This window comes from Ochotona princeps, chromosome X (assembly GCF_030435755.1).
Source record: "Ochotona princeps isolate mOchPri1 chromosome X, mOchPri1.hap1, whole genome shotgun sequence".
Lineage (NCBI taxonomy): Eukaryota > Metazoa > Chordata > Mammalia > Lagomorpha > Ochotonidae > Ochotona > Ochotona princeps.
The window spans coordinates 3,797,028-3,810,569 of record NC_080865.1 but is presented as its reverse complement, the minus strand read 5'-3'; the positions used below and the strand labels follow the sequence as shown (position 1 = coordinate 3,810,569).

Here is a 13,542-nt window from a genome sequence, read left to right as displayed (position 1 = left end):
CCTCCTGCGTCACCTGGGCCAAACATAAGTTTCCAACTGAAGGGAAGCATTGTGCCCTAGGCCCAGGGGCTGCCTTGGGCCCTCCCCCAGCCTCCAAGACTAACAGTATTCTACTACTCTTACAATAAACAGCGGGTGGGGGGAGATTGATTGGCCTTGTCAGGCCAGATAAATAGTTCATTGTGCTGAGCTCAAAAGCTACATTTTTTTCCCACCCCAAATCAATGAAAAAACACTGTTTTCCCTCTAAAACAGGGATCAGAGGCTAAATCTGTGGGATGACTCTACTTAGTTGTAAACACTTCCATGCAACTCCGTTTGCCTCTTAGGAGTTCTGCTGGATGACTGAGTGTCGCACTGCCCTTCGTGCCTGGACAGCCACCTCATGTGTGGCTCCGCGCTGTTACAGCCATTGGGGAGGGCGCTCGCCTGCAGGCTTGGTTGAGAGCCGGTTTGGATTCACTGATGTGGGATCTTTCCTAAAGTTTATGAGTCTACCTTGTGATATAGCCTTGTGCCCTGGGAGAATTTAATAGAATGAACAGCATTTTTTTCCCCTTTCTTCAAAGATGAGTGTTTTCTGTATGCGAGCCTTATAATTTGATGTAGGCTTTGAGTTGGTTTAATGATGAAAGACTCAAAGTCTGTTTCTGTTGAGTTTAAAATTGAGCCACTTCATTGGATCCTGAATTTGAGATGGGCATCGCTGATAAAATTTGTCTACTTGTGTTCAGCCATTTTTCCATGTTGTGACATGCCTCACTTTGCTCACGTGTGCGTTGGCCTTGGCCTCTGCAGACGCCTGCCTGAACGAAGCCCGGGACTGTAGAGACATTGGTTCCAGACTGATTAGTTTCTGTGTTCAGCCTTAATGACCCGGTAGGTTTCTCATTGGAGAAGATGTAACCAAGACTGAGAGAGACAGAATTCCCCCAGCCAGCCTAGCAACCATCAGCTACATTCCCAGCCATGGACTTTAGGGCCCTTCCTACCTTTGGTCACAGTAAAGGAACTTCTCATTTGACTCAAAGATTTCCTGAGGAATAAGAAACCATTTTTTAATTTAAATTTGCAGCATGGGTGTTGAATATCCCGAAGGTATTCAAGACTCCAGAACATTCATGAATTGCAGCCTGAAAATGGGGAAACTTTCCATACAAATATTGTTTTCGTGAACTGGGCACAAAGGAGCTGTCTGTTTCATTCTGAGAAAGTTTTATTCTTTCGTGTCTTCTTGTTAAAACCATATAAGAGAATGAGACACACTCCTAAGTTGGAGTGTTGATATATTCCGGAATATTTTTTTGGGGAAAAGCATTCAAATCTTGAGTTTGAAGGCAAAATCGAAAAAATTACAAGCTTTAATGGTTATGAGTAAGGTTCATAATATGTAGTTGAAAGTGAGTGGTGGGTTTTGTCCAATTTGACATTTAAAATAGTATTTTACATTCTATTGGAGTTTTAAAAGAATAAAAATCAATTGCCTTAGCCCTTGGTAAGACTTCCCAGCTCACTTTATCCATGCAATTGTTCAGGTTGCTGGGCTGGAATCACTACCTGGCTGGTCTGGGTGAGGACTGGGTTCTGTCTCAGAGCTCTGGTTTGCGTGGTAAGCAGACCACACGGGCAGGATGCACCTCTGCCTCTCTCTGACCCCTTTCTGCTGCTTGTCATTTAGGAAATTGCTCCCCGCCCTCACTAGGCGGTAGACACCAACGAACATTCAGCAGCACGTGATTCCTGCATGCCTACTGCAAATGTGCTTCTGTGCGTGTACTGGGAAGATGTGAATTCTAGAATAACACCAGGCATCCTGCCTGCCAGCCATTCCAGGCTGATGTGTGTCACTCGGGAAATGTTGATAAAGGGCTATATGTTTCTTTTTAACGTCGAATTTGGGGTCACTTCTGTCATTCTGAATGTGAAGCCACTCCATGGGTTTCTGGTTGGCTTTATATGTCCTTGTTTCTATTTCCAGTTTATCATGAATTCAGTGGTTGGTAAGTCTCTACTGTATTTTGCACACTTATTCTTTGCTATTGTTATTATTATGCTCTCCCGATATAAAATGTTTTATTATCATCTTTTTAAGTCGCTCTGCTACTTTGGCATCTGCCTCCTGGCAGATAAACTGCTTTTACCATCTTTATTTAAGATTTGTTATGCATTTGCATTTTACTGCTTTTTTCAAAGATGAATGGCAAAAGGTCCTATGGTTTAGAAGATGTTACTGTAACAGGGCTAGCTGTGATGCTCTGAGGTGAGATCTTCCATCTAACATGAGATTCCTATTAAAATGGGGAGGGTTGCTCTCCGAGTTAGTACATGGGCATGACTTCGGTTGTCAACCATTGCTCTGTGGGTTCATTTCTGGTTGTTTGGTCCTTCACACTGGTTTGATTGAAAATGTTTCCTTAACAGAGAGCCCAGCTGCTGCCTCTGCCCCTGGTGACACACTGTTGCTTTAGAAGTTGGCACGGAAGTCCTTTAGAGTTCATTTGGGTATAGATGGACGAGACACGCATGTGCTTCCCATTAATCTGAGGCTCATGTTTGCACTTGGAAGGGCTCTCCCTTTTGGTCTGCTTCCTGTAGCTATCAGAAGTTTACTAGTTTCAGCACTGGTCACTCCAGTCGCCAACTACCTGTGACCAAATGACTTCCCTCCCTGCCCCCTTTCCTTGGAATGGAATCATTTCCCTCCCTCGCCCAGGTTTCATTTCTGCAGCATTTACTTGGCTACCTGGAGTAGTATTCCCAAGGTTTGTGAGCGTGTGAACATATACATGTGTGTAGAAACGTGTGAAATAGCCACCTTATGCAACTGTTGGCATAGAACGCCCACCTTGCCTGCAAGGCCGTGGATCTGAGTGCATGAACGTTGTGAGTGTATGAACTCTTTGTTAGAAATGAAACTGTCAAGAAAACATGGAAAATAAGTGTGTTCTTTTTTTTTTTTTTAATCAATTGCTTCAGTGTTACAGTGGGTTGTCATTTAAGGTAGATGCAAGGGCCCGGCGGCGTGGCCTAGCAGCTAAAGTCCTCGCCTTGAACGCCCTGGGATCCCATATGGGCGCCGGTTCTAATCCCGGCAGCTCCACTTCCCATCCAGCTCCCTGCTTGTGGCCTGGGAAAGCAGTCGAGGACGGCCCAATGCATTGGGACCCTGTACCTGTGTGGGAGACCCGGAAGAGGTTCCAGGTTCCCGGCTTCGGATTGGCGCGCACCGGCCGTTGCGGCTCACTTGGGGAGTGAATCATCGGACGGAAGATCTTCCTCTCTGTCTCTCCTCCTCTCTGTATATCTGACTGTAATAAAAATAAATAAATCTTTTTTAAAAAAAAAGGTAGATGCGAGATCTGGGAATTTTTTGGAAATGAAAGTTTTTTCTTTAAGATTGCTATTGGAAAAACAAATGTGAATCCCCTTCCTCTCTTGTCCGCTAGGAATCAGAAAACGCAGCACGTTGGGTCATTCTTTGGGTTTCCTAGCCACCTGTTGATTTGGTCCAGGAGGCTGATCTTCTGGACTGGTTGAAGAGTAGGAGTTCACAGAAGGCAGAGATGCTGTGGGGAAGCACTTGGCTCTCATCTGAGCTGATCCCTCCCACAGAGAATAAAGCTTAAAGTGACGGAGATGGATGTGATATTCATTCAGTAATAACAAGAATATTTGTGTGGGGGGTTATCTACACATGCATTTAGAGTCTTTTCCCGTGTAGGTAGGCCTTCATTCTGCAAACCTTTAGAATAAAGAGCCATTAAGGAGATTGTTTGCTGTATTAACACCAGCAATTTTTGTTGGAGTTTGTATTGCCCTTGTTGCTCTTCTGATTTGAGCAGTCCTTCCTGCGAAGGAGTAGGTGTGCTGAAATGGGTAGAAGAAAGCTCTTGTTCAGGCTTCATTTTTTCTTGGCTGTGAGTGGTTGACAACGTTGTGTTTTAGCATTTTTCTTCTATAACATTTAGTGCCTTTCAGTCTCGTCTCTGTGTCCTGCTTCCAGGACATTCACACTAGAGTGATGAGTGTCTCATAGAAGAGTCAGGCGTTAGGCTTCACCTGCCTGCTGCTGGGTGTCAAGCCAAGTCCAGCCAAAGGGCCATCAATGAATTGGGTTTTTTGATGCTACCTCCACCTAGTGGCTCTCCTAGGAATTTCCTCCTTCTAGCTCCACTTTTTTTTTTCCCAAGATACCTTTGGTTCCTCAGACCCCAGCTTCTTAATTCATAAGTTGCCATCTTAGACATACAGCTTGTAACTGCATGCACATACTGTCCTTAGCCTCTTTTTTTTCTAGTCTAAGAGTTGCTTATTGAACTCATGGATCCTTGTTGTATACCTCCTCTGACCAGGATTCTTGTTGACCAATGTTTTTTTAAAAGGAGCTCTGAAGTTGTAACTGTAGGTATAGTTACGAATTTGGACATGGAAAAGATTGACACTGAAACCTCTATGTGTGACCCAAAGTCCCCCCAGTAGCTCCAGGTTCCGTTAGCTTGTTCTTCACTTCTTGCTGCACCTGCTTTTCCTCAGCAGAGCAATATATTGCACTACTGATGCTGTTTTCAGCTGTCCTCGGGTGAGGCAAGCCAAATGCCAACTGACTTTGTTGCCTTGATGGTTGTTTCTAAACTCGACAGAAAGCCCTTCTTGCCTGGGCCTGAGCCGTCCCTACTTGGCGTGCGCTGAGCACAAGTGTTTTTGATACTGAAGTTTACTTTACTTCTCTTTTTCTTAAGTTTTTATTTTTATTAGAAAGGCAGATACACAGAGAAGAGATACAGAGAGAGAGTGAGAGATCTTCTGTCTGATGATCCACTCCCCAAGTGACTGCAGTGGCCAGAGCTGAGCTGATCCAAAGCCAGGAGCCAGGAACTTCCTCCGGGTCTCCCACATGGGTGCAGGGTCCAATGGCTTTGGGCCATTCTCCACTGCTCTCCCAGGTCACAAGCAGGGAGTTGGAAGGGAAACGGAGCAGCTGGGACAGGAAATGGCGTCCATGTGGGATCCCGGCACATGCGCGGCAAGGACTTGAGTCAGTAGGCTATTGCACCAGGCCATGATGTTTACTTCTGTTGCAGAGGAACTGGCAATGTACATAGTGCAGGCTGCTGAAGTTGCACACCATACACTAGTCCTGGCTCTGAGGATAGCTTTTGGGCTCAATCATGTGGCACCATTGTGTGCAGTGCTTAGTTTCCCAAGGCCTGAGTTTGACTTCAGTTTGCCCAGTTTTGTCTGTATAAAGTCTGTTATAAAAGGGAGTGATAGTGTCTTTCCATCTACTAGAAAGGATGAAAGCTCATTACAAGTGTGGCCTGTTGACATAGCAGCCAAGCCAGCATTTCTCCATGTGTTTTCTGTGGAGTTATAGCCCTGACTAGTGTTTTGCCAAAGAGGAATTCGGGAAGAGAGAGATGGAGAGGGAGAGAAATTGCAAGTCTGGTAGAATTCCAACTTTCTAGAAACGTACAAAGCACATGCTAGCACTGTGCAGGCTGTCAGTGTGCTGTGGATGGTGACCTGGTTCTCACCGATCACAGAGGCACATTGTAAGGGCAGCATGTTAGGACTCCACTTTGGCGAGTGCTGGCCTTTGTTTTTGGTTTTACTTATTTTTAAAGTTGTTTCCATGGTTGGGAAGGATGTGTACCCATGTGTACCCATGATTAGAGCGGGGAGGGTCAAGGCATGGAGGAATGCAGGTGGAACTAAGGTTTCCAGTTATCTCTATCTCTTGTAATTGGTGTGGGAGGGGTGGGGAGGAAGCGGAGGGAGCCACTCCTTGCTGCTAAGGATGGGGGATGGCCATTTAATGTCATCTTAAAGACCCTGATGTGAAAAAAAAAAGACCCTGATGTGGGGAAGAGTGTTCTGAAGGTATTACTTGACTGTTTTTCATAGTTCTGAGAGATGTGGTTTAATTGTTCCAATGTTAGAAAATCTCCCCAAAGTCTATTGGTTAACAAAGTCCACCTTAGTATATCCACACACCCAGACACTTGCTGCCAAAGCTTGATGAGTTGTCCAATCTGTTCTAATTTCCTTGCTCTGATGAGGCACATCCTCTGCCTGCTTGAGTGAGCTGGCTGTCATGTCCCCTGTGTGCATCTGGGCATGCTGTCTACTGCACGGGCATCAGCAACTGAGGATGCCCTGTCCCGACACATGCACTCTGAGGTTGGACCATATATGTTGTGGTTTTTTCCTGTGGCCGAAGTTTGAGTCCAGCAGTCTAGTTGGGGAGTCCCTTAAGAAATTGTGCCTGTGATGCCCCCAGAGGTGATTTGTGTGTGTGCCAGTTGGTGCAGGATCTGCTTCAGTCTGATACCCGTATCAGTCTGCACAGAATGCAGTGCCTGCTCAGTTCCTCCCACAATCCCATCTGATATGCAAACCAGTGGGTGCTGCAGGCTAACCCCACCCAGCCCTCCACAAACCTGGCCCTATGCACACCAGTTGGAACTGCAACCTAGTTGGTGTGACCCCCAGTAATCCCCACCAGTCCTGTTCCCAACCTCGGTTCTTGCATGTGCAAGCGACTAGCCTGGCCCTTCCCACACCCCACTCAGCTGTTGTACACACTCATGTATGTGTGCTGTGACTTTGCTCAGCCCAGCCCACCCCTAGACCTGGCCCACACTTATACTGATGGGTGCTGCCACCTTGTCCAGTCTGGCCCATCCCCAGCCCTGGTTTGCATGCTCACCAGCAGGAGCTGTGGCCTAGCTGAGGATTGCCCACAATTACCCTTCCAGACCCTCACCCAGTCCTGGATCTTGTACTTGACAGGGATACTGCAGTCTAGCCTGACATGACTTACAACCTGTCCCAGCACTTGCCAGCTGATGATGTGGCAAAGCCCAGCTGGTCCACATTAATTCTGGCTCTTGCATGCACCAGTGGATGTAGTGGCCTGGCCTAGCCCAGCCCTCCCCCCAATCCTGTCACATGTAGGCCAATGGGTGTTGCAACCTGGTCTTCTCCCAGTCCCAGCTCTCACACTCATCAGTGTGAGCAGTAATCTAGCAAGGGAGTCCGTGCAGCCCCCCTACAGGGCCCGGTGTGCTGGCGGGTGCTTCAGCCCAGTCTGGAATGGCCCACCTTGCTTTGGCATTTGCAAATGCGTGCTGTAGCCTGACTCTGCTTGGCATGCTCTCAGTCCGAGCTCATGCTGGTGGGTGCTGCAGGCCAGGCACATGCTGGGTTTTCAATTAAAGGGAGGGGACTCTGTAAATCTTTCATAATAATCTTGATATTCCCCCTCACATGGGAAATCTTCAGGTGAGTGAATGATGGCACTTCGTAAGCCTGTGGTTCATGAACGTATGAGTTAGAGGCTGCCAAGAGATTAACCCCGGAACCTGAAACTTGAAAGTTAGTCTTCTTGGTAGTTTTCTTTTTTTAATATTTAAAAAGCAGTGAAAGAGAGAGAGATGTGCCTTCATTAGCTAGTTCATTACCCTAAATGTCTGCAAAAGCTAGGGCTGGGCTGGGCTAAGGCCAGAAACTTCATCTGGGTTTCCCCACATGCCGTGGTAGGAGCCCAAGCACTTGGGCCATCCTTGGCTTCCTTCCTAGACACATTAACAGGGAGCTGGATGGGAAGCAGAGCAGCTGGAACTTGAACTTGCATTCCCATGTCAGTTGCTGGCGTCACAAACAGCAGCTTCATCCTCTGTATCACTATGCTGGACCCTATAGAAGTTTTTCAAGTGATAGGTCAGAGGGACTTGGTCATCTGATCTTTTCCAGGCCCTTGCAACTGATAGTGTCTTCAGGGGCCAGGCTCTGGCCATGAGAAAGTGGGCCTAGGGTGCAATAAAGAGACTGGTGAGACCACATTATTTTGGTCTGCCTTGGACTTGGCTCTGAATTGAACTTGTGATTGCAGTGGTAGTTTTTATAGTGTTGACAAAATAGTCCTGTTGCCTCCTCTATGTGCTTCAGTTCAAAGACAGGAAATCTTAGCTTTCTTTGATGCCCTTAAAATCCCAGCTGCATAGAAAGAACTTTGTTCAGTCTTCCTGCCACTACTCATGAGAGAGGCTGCCATTTTGAGTGAAGATAATTAATCCACGTGCAGGTCCGTGGCATACCCTGCCACCGCAGAGCTCTGGGGTCAGAGAATTACTTTGGCAGCTAAGAGTCCTTGAGGCAGGGACCCGCTTGCTGACACACCAGGCACGAGGACTTGGAGGCTTTTCTCCAGGGGACTGGTATTCAGCCAGCTTTTAACAACCCTAATGAAATACCCAAGACAGGCTACTATATGAACAAACTTCTTCTGGCTCGCATCGCAGGCTTGGCCAAGGGTCCCTGGGCTACATCAGATAATGCTGGAGCACACATGTGTCTCTGTCTATGGGGTCTGTTTCCATTCCTTAGAAAGCCACCCAGCTCCAGTCATGGGATCTCCACTCTAATGCTACAGTCCAATCCGTTGTGGAGGCCCTGCTACTAAATACCTTAGTTAAGTTATGTTTCCACCCTCCTAATGCCATTAACATACAACTTGGATGACTAAACCCCTACCTGGGTTCAGGAGGACCAGTCAAATGGACCCCAGATGGCATTCCTGGAACCTGGAGGACTGACCTTTGCTAAGCTCCATGCAGATGGGGGAGCTGATGGAGAAATGAAAGGCCGTTCATTCGCTGTTGTTGCTGTTCGAGTGCCAGTAGTGTGTATTAGGGCCAGCAGCAGGCTCTCGCTGTTTCTGTCGGCCTCTCAGCACAGCCGGATCCTCCTGAGGCCATGTGCAGCTTCGGACTAGGCTTTAGACTCCTGGCGTTTTGTGCTTTGGGCGCCTTGGGGCCGTAGTTGCCAAGGAATGGGGACATTTTGTGGCCAGCTGCCCGCCTTGTGGTCAGGCCACCAATGGGCCCAGCTGCAGTGCCGGGTGGGCTACCCTCAACTGGAAGTTTGCCCTGGGTGTGCCTGTGCACGAGAAAGGGTGTTTGAAGAGACTGGCTCCATCTTGTGTTTCTCTAGAGGCTTGGGTGAGCTCAGTGGCAGTTTGGCGAAGGCCTGTTTGGTGGGGAACAGGCGGGGCCAGGGCAGGTGCAGAAGTCACAGCTGCTTGTGAAGCTTCACACGATTTACACACTCACCCTGCCTTCCAGTGTGCCCATCTGCAGGACAAGATGACTGTGCTCGTTAATTCCATCAGTGAATTTGTGAAGACAGAAATGAGTCAAGAGATATGGTAGGAGGAGTCACTCCCTGAATAGAGTAGTAGTTGGTTTTTAAAGTGGTAAACTGCTTAGAGAAGAGCCCAGAACACTGTGAAGAAACTAGAGATTTAGGAAAACCAATGAAGTGTTGTTTGCATGAAGCAACTAATGGCCAGCCAGTTGCACGTGGGACATTTTCCAGGATGCATCATAGCTAGGCCGTGACAGAAACCTCGGTCGGTGTAAAAGGAACTGCAGTCTAACCAGGATGCCTTCCAGCCACAGTAGAGTTACATTGAAATTCAACAATAAAAGGAAATTGGGGAAACTTCACAAATATATGGGAATTGAAAGTGGGAGTGGAGACATCTGGTCCACGGAGTGCTAGTATGAGACCTGCACAATGGTTTAGCTTGGCACTGTCGAGGCAACCGCAGGCAGGACTCAAAAATCTGTAAATCTTCCCTAGCAGGATAATTTTTAAGCTGATGATTTTGTATGGCTCGTGAATGATGTTATTAAATATCCAAATGGCCCTTGGCAGAATAAAGATTCCCCACCCCTTAAAAATGGCCAGTGGATGAAAGAAAAATTTGCAAGGGAAATCATGAAATATTTTGAAAGGGATGAACATAAAAACATGACATAGAAAAATGTGCTGCAGCAAATTACAGCAGTGCTTTGAGTAAAATTATAGCTGCAAATACCTACGTGCAAAAGTAAGAGAGGTTTCCAGTTACTAACAAGAAACTAGAAAAGAGCACACTAAAATCAAGCAGAAACAAAGAAATAACATCACAATGGAAATCAATGAAGTATTTAATAGAAAAACATGCACAAAACCCAGGGTGGGTGTTTGGCCTGGCAATTAGGTTGTTGGTTAAGACCCCCACTTTCTGCATCCTGCATTCGAGTACCTGGATTTCCTATCTAGCTCCTGAGTCCAGATTCCTGCTGCTGCATGCCCTAGGAGGCAGCAGTGTGGCTTAGTAGTTGGATTCTTGCCACCCATGTGGGAGACTGCAGTTCAATTCCTGGCTCCTGTCTTAGGCGTTGCCCAGCGTGGCTGCTGAGGGCATTTAGGGAGTGAACTGGCAGGTATGAGAACGTTCTCTTTCTGCCTCTGGACTAAGAAACTGGTTTTGGAATGAATGAATGAATGAAAAACCCCCAGTAAAACCAGAAGTTGCTTCTTTGAAATAGCCAACAGAGTTGGTGAACTTTAGTTAGAACAATAGAAAAAAAGGCGATCTCAACAACTGTGAAGAATTGGCAGGGGGACATCACTGCTCTTAAGGATTATAAGGGAATTCCAACTGCTGGTGGCACTGCACAATAGTGCAGCCACTTTGAAAGCTAGCGGTTTCTCAGATGTTTTAAGTATAGCATTACCGTGTAACCTGGCATTCTGCACCCAAGAGAAATGAAAACATATGTCCACGCATCAGTCATCCACAGATGTTCACCACAGCACTGTGTGTAATAACCCAAAGTGCAAATCACCCACATGTCATCAGCTGGTGACTGGGTGAGCTGGCCGCAGTCTGTCCGCACAATGGAGGTAAGCACATTCTGAAATTCGTGTTTCTTGACAAAAAAAAAAAAGAAAAGAAAAAAAAAGCTGAAGTGGAAAAAGCCAAGCAAAAAGCCCACATATTATATGATTGCATTCATAGGAGTGTTCAGAATAAGCATGTGAGCAGGGGCAGTGGGGAGCCACTGCTGGTGGCCTGAGGCTTCGCCTTGGGGTGATGGAAATGTCAGATTGTCATGATGGTTGGATACTTATGTGACTGTATAACACCATTTCACTATGCGCTTAAAAGGAATGAATTTTATGGTGTATAAATTGCTTCTCAATGAAGCCATGTAAGAAAAAAATGCCACACAAATTGGCATTAAAATGTAGTCCCTGGCTGTGCCTTTTTTGCTCACTGATGTACCCCCAGTGCTATCACCCTGTTAACTGAGGGATGTGCCACTCCATGTGTTGGAGCCTTTAAACTTATACATTTCTCAGTGATGCTTTTATATTTTACTGTATTCAATCAGTTGCCTAGGAGATAGTGAGTTGGAGGGATCAAAACGACACTGTTTTGCTGGGGCTGACCTAAATATTAGATAATCGATTTGAGAAGGCTAGAGAACTGACTGAGGTATCCTGTTATTCATTTCTTGAGGGAAAAAATGCAATTTTCTGCAAATCAAAAGCCCAGCCTCTTACATTCTAAATTCTGTGCTTCATAGAGAGCCACTCTGGGGAAGGGAAGACTCCAGCTATACTTTGAATTTTTCTTGCCATTGTCAGTAACACTGTTTTTGCTCATAAACTTTTATGTGCAGCTTTGCTGAGTTAAGGATTCCTAGATGCAGGAGTGCTACAACAGAGATGTACATGCATTTGGTGGCATTTTGGTTCATTATTATCCAATTCATTTCCTGAATGGTTGCCCCATTCCACTCTGTCAGCACATATGGAAAGAGCGCCTCTTGGGGCTGCAAGCTCACGTTTGTCTGAGTAACGGGCTGCTTTAACTTTTCTATTTGTCTTCGCTGTTTCTCTTGAGATTTTTCAGGGTGTGTGTGTGTGTGTGTATGTGTAGATTATTCCCTGTCGTGCATGGCAAGTTCTACTTGTTAGTCTGATTAGTTTCCATTTTGTTTCTGATTGACTTTGATGGACAGAAATAGTACATTTTCATAATGATTACTATATTGATGTGTTATGATTTCTGTAAATAGATTCTCACTTAATTTTCTTTTATGGTGGTTTCATTTTTTGGTCTCAGCTTTAATTTGTATGGAAATTTGATGTGTTATGTTAGTATGCAAAGTTGTATTTATTTTGAAATAGTTACTTTTCTAGGACCATTTATTGAATAATTCAGTCATTCCCTGTAAATTTGTGCTAGTTCATTTCTCAAACACTGTATGTATGTCCATGTATACCTGTGTACCTGTATGTGTGTGTAGAGAGAGCGAGTCTTTTTTCCTGGACTTTTAATTCTGCGCTCTTAATTTGTCTCACCATTCTTGCCTCAATATAAATAAGTAAGAGGCGTTATGGAGCATGTGAATACATAAATGGCTTTTGTCCTTCCTGTTATCCTTCATTTTAAAAGGTGGCCATGAGATTAAGTCACAGGTTGGGATACCCACATTACGTATTGGACTGCCTGATTCAAGTCTTGGCTCTTCTGCTTCCAATCCAGCTTCCTGGAAAAGTGTACCCTGGAAGTCAGCGGCTGATGACTTGAGTGCCTGGGTCCCTGCTACCTACCTGAGACCTGCTGCAACTCCGGGCCCAGGCTCTGGCCTGCTGCAGCCTCGGCTATTGTGGGTTATTAGATGTTGCTATTGTTGATACACAGAGGAATTAAATCTTTGAATATTTCACTTTTTAGTAGCCTTCTGTGGAACAGTCCTATTTAAAAAACTGTTTCCCTTTGATGTTAAGAGAACTGTTAGTACTTACCTCTTGTTAGTTTAGAAGGTACATGAGTGGAAATTATAAAATGCTATATTTGAAAAAAATGACATTGTGGAAGCTAAAATTCCTCAACTTTCATGGGATGGTATAGTGTTATGTATATTGTCTATGGTGTATGTATATTGTGTATATACATATTCAAAGTGTATATACAAATACATGTATGTAGACGTGTGCTAAGGAATTCTCATCCAAGTTAAGAATTGTGTGTGTCTCTGTATTTTTAATTAAATGAGTGAGAGGGAAAGATAAATGGAAAGATTTGATTCCTCCTTAGAATAACTCCCGGAAAGGTGATAAAAGAAGCATCCTTGGCAGTTGATTTTGAGGGAAAGAAAAGTGAAGAGTGACTTAGCCAAGGTGTCAGCACAAAGCAGCCATGGCGAGTGACGCAAATGGGAAAGCCGGTGTAAGCGTGATCATGTCAGAAAAGCTGTGCTGACTGAGCTAGAAGGACTATTTTTGGACCCTGGCGGGTGCATTTCATTCTATTAATGTACTTTTATTGTTCTGCAGGTTGAGTGCAAGCTTGGATTTTGATTTTCTTGATGAGGGTATAAGCTCTTTGAAAGGAGAAGCCACATCTCACTCGTCTGCTTGACTGGAGATATGTCCTTGTGCTCACATTATAACCCCTTTGAAAACGAAGTTGCCAAGAGGAAAACTAGTAAAGGAAGGGCAAGCTTCCTGCATGGGATGCTTAAGGAGGAGCTGGTGAAATTCTGTTTTGGAGAGGATTGTCTTTGGTTACTGAGTGCTAAGTGGGGCAGGGGACCTGATCAGTATCTGCTTTTGAAAGTGGTCATGAGAGTAAGTACTGAACCTAGGCCTGCAAATGGGCTGTTCGTAGGCAAGAAGGCAAATGGCAGTTCAGAA

At 45.4% G+C, this 13,542-nt stretch overlaps 1 protein-coding gene across 6 annotated transcripts in view; it reads left to right on the top strand.

Moving 5' to 3' along the window:
- SH3KBP1 (SH3 domain containing kinase binding protein 1) overlaps positions 1-13,542 on the top strand; it is a 336,326-nt gene that overhangs the window by 127,216 nt on the left and 195,568 nt on the right. The gene's annotated exons all lie outside the window — the stretch shown is intronic.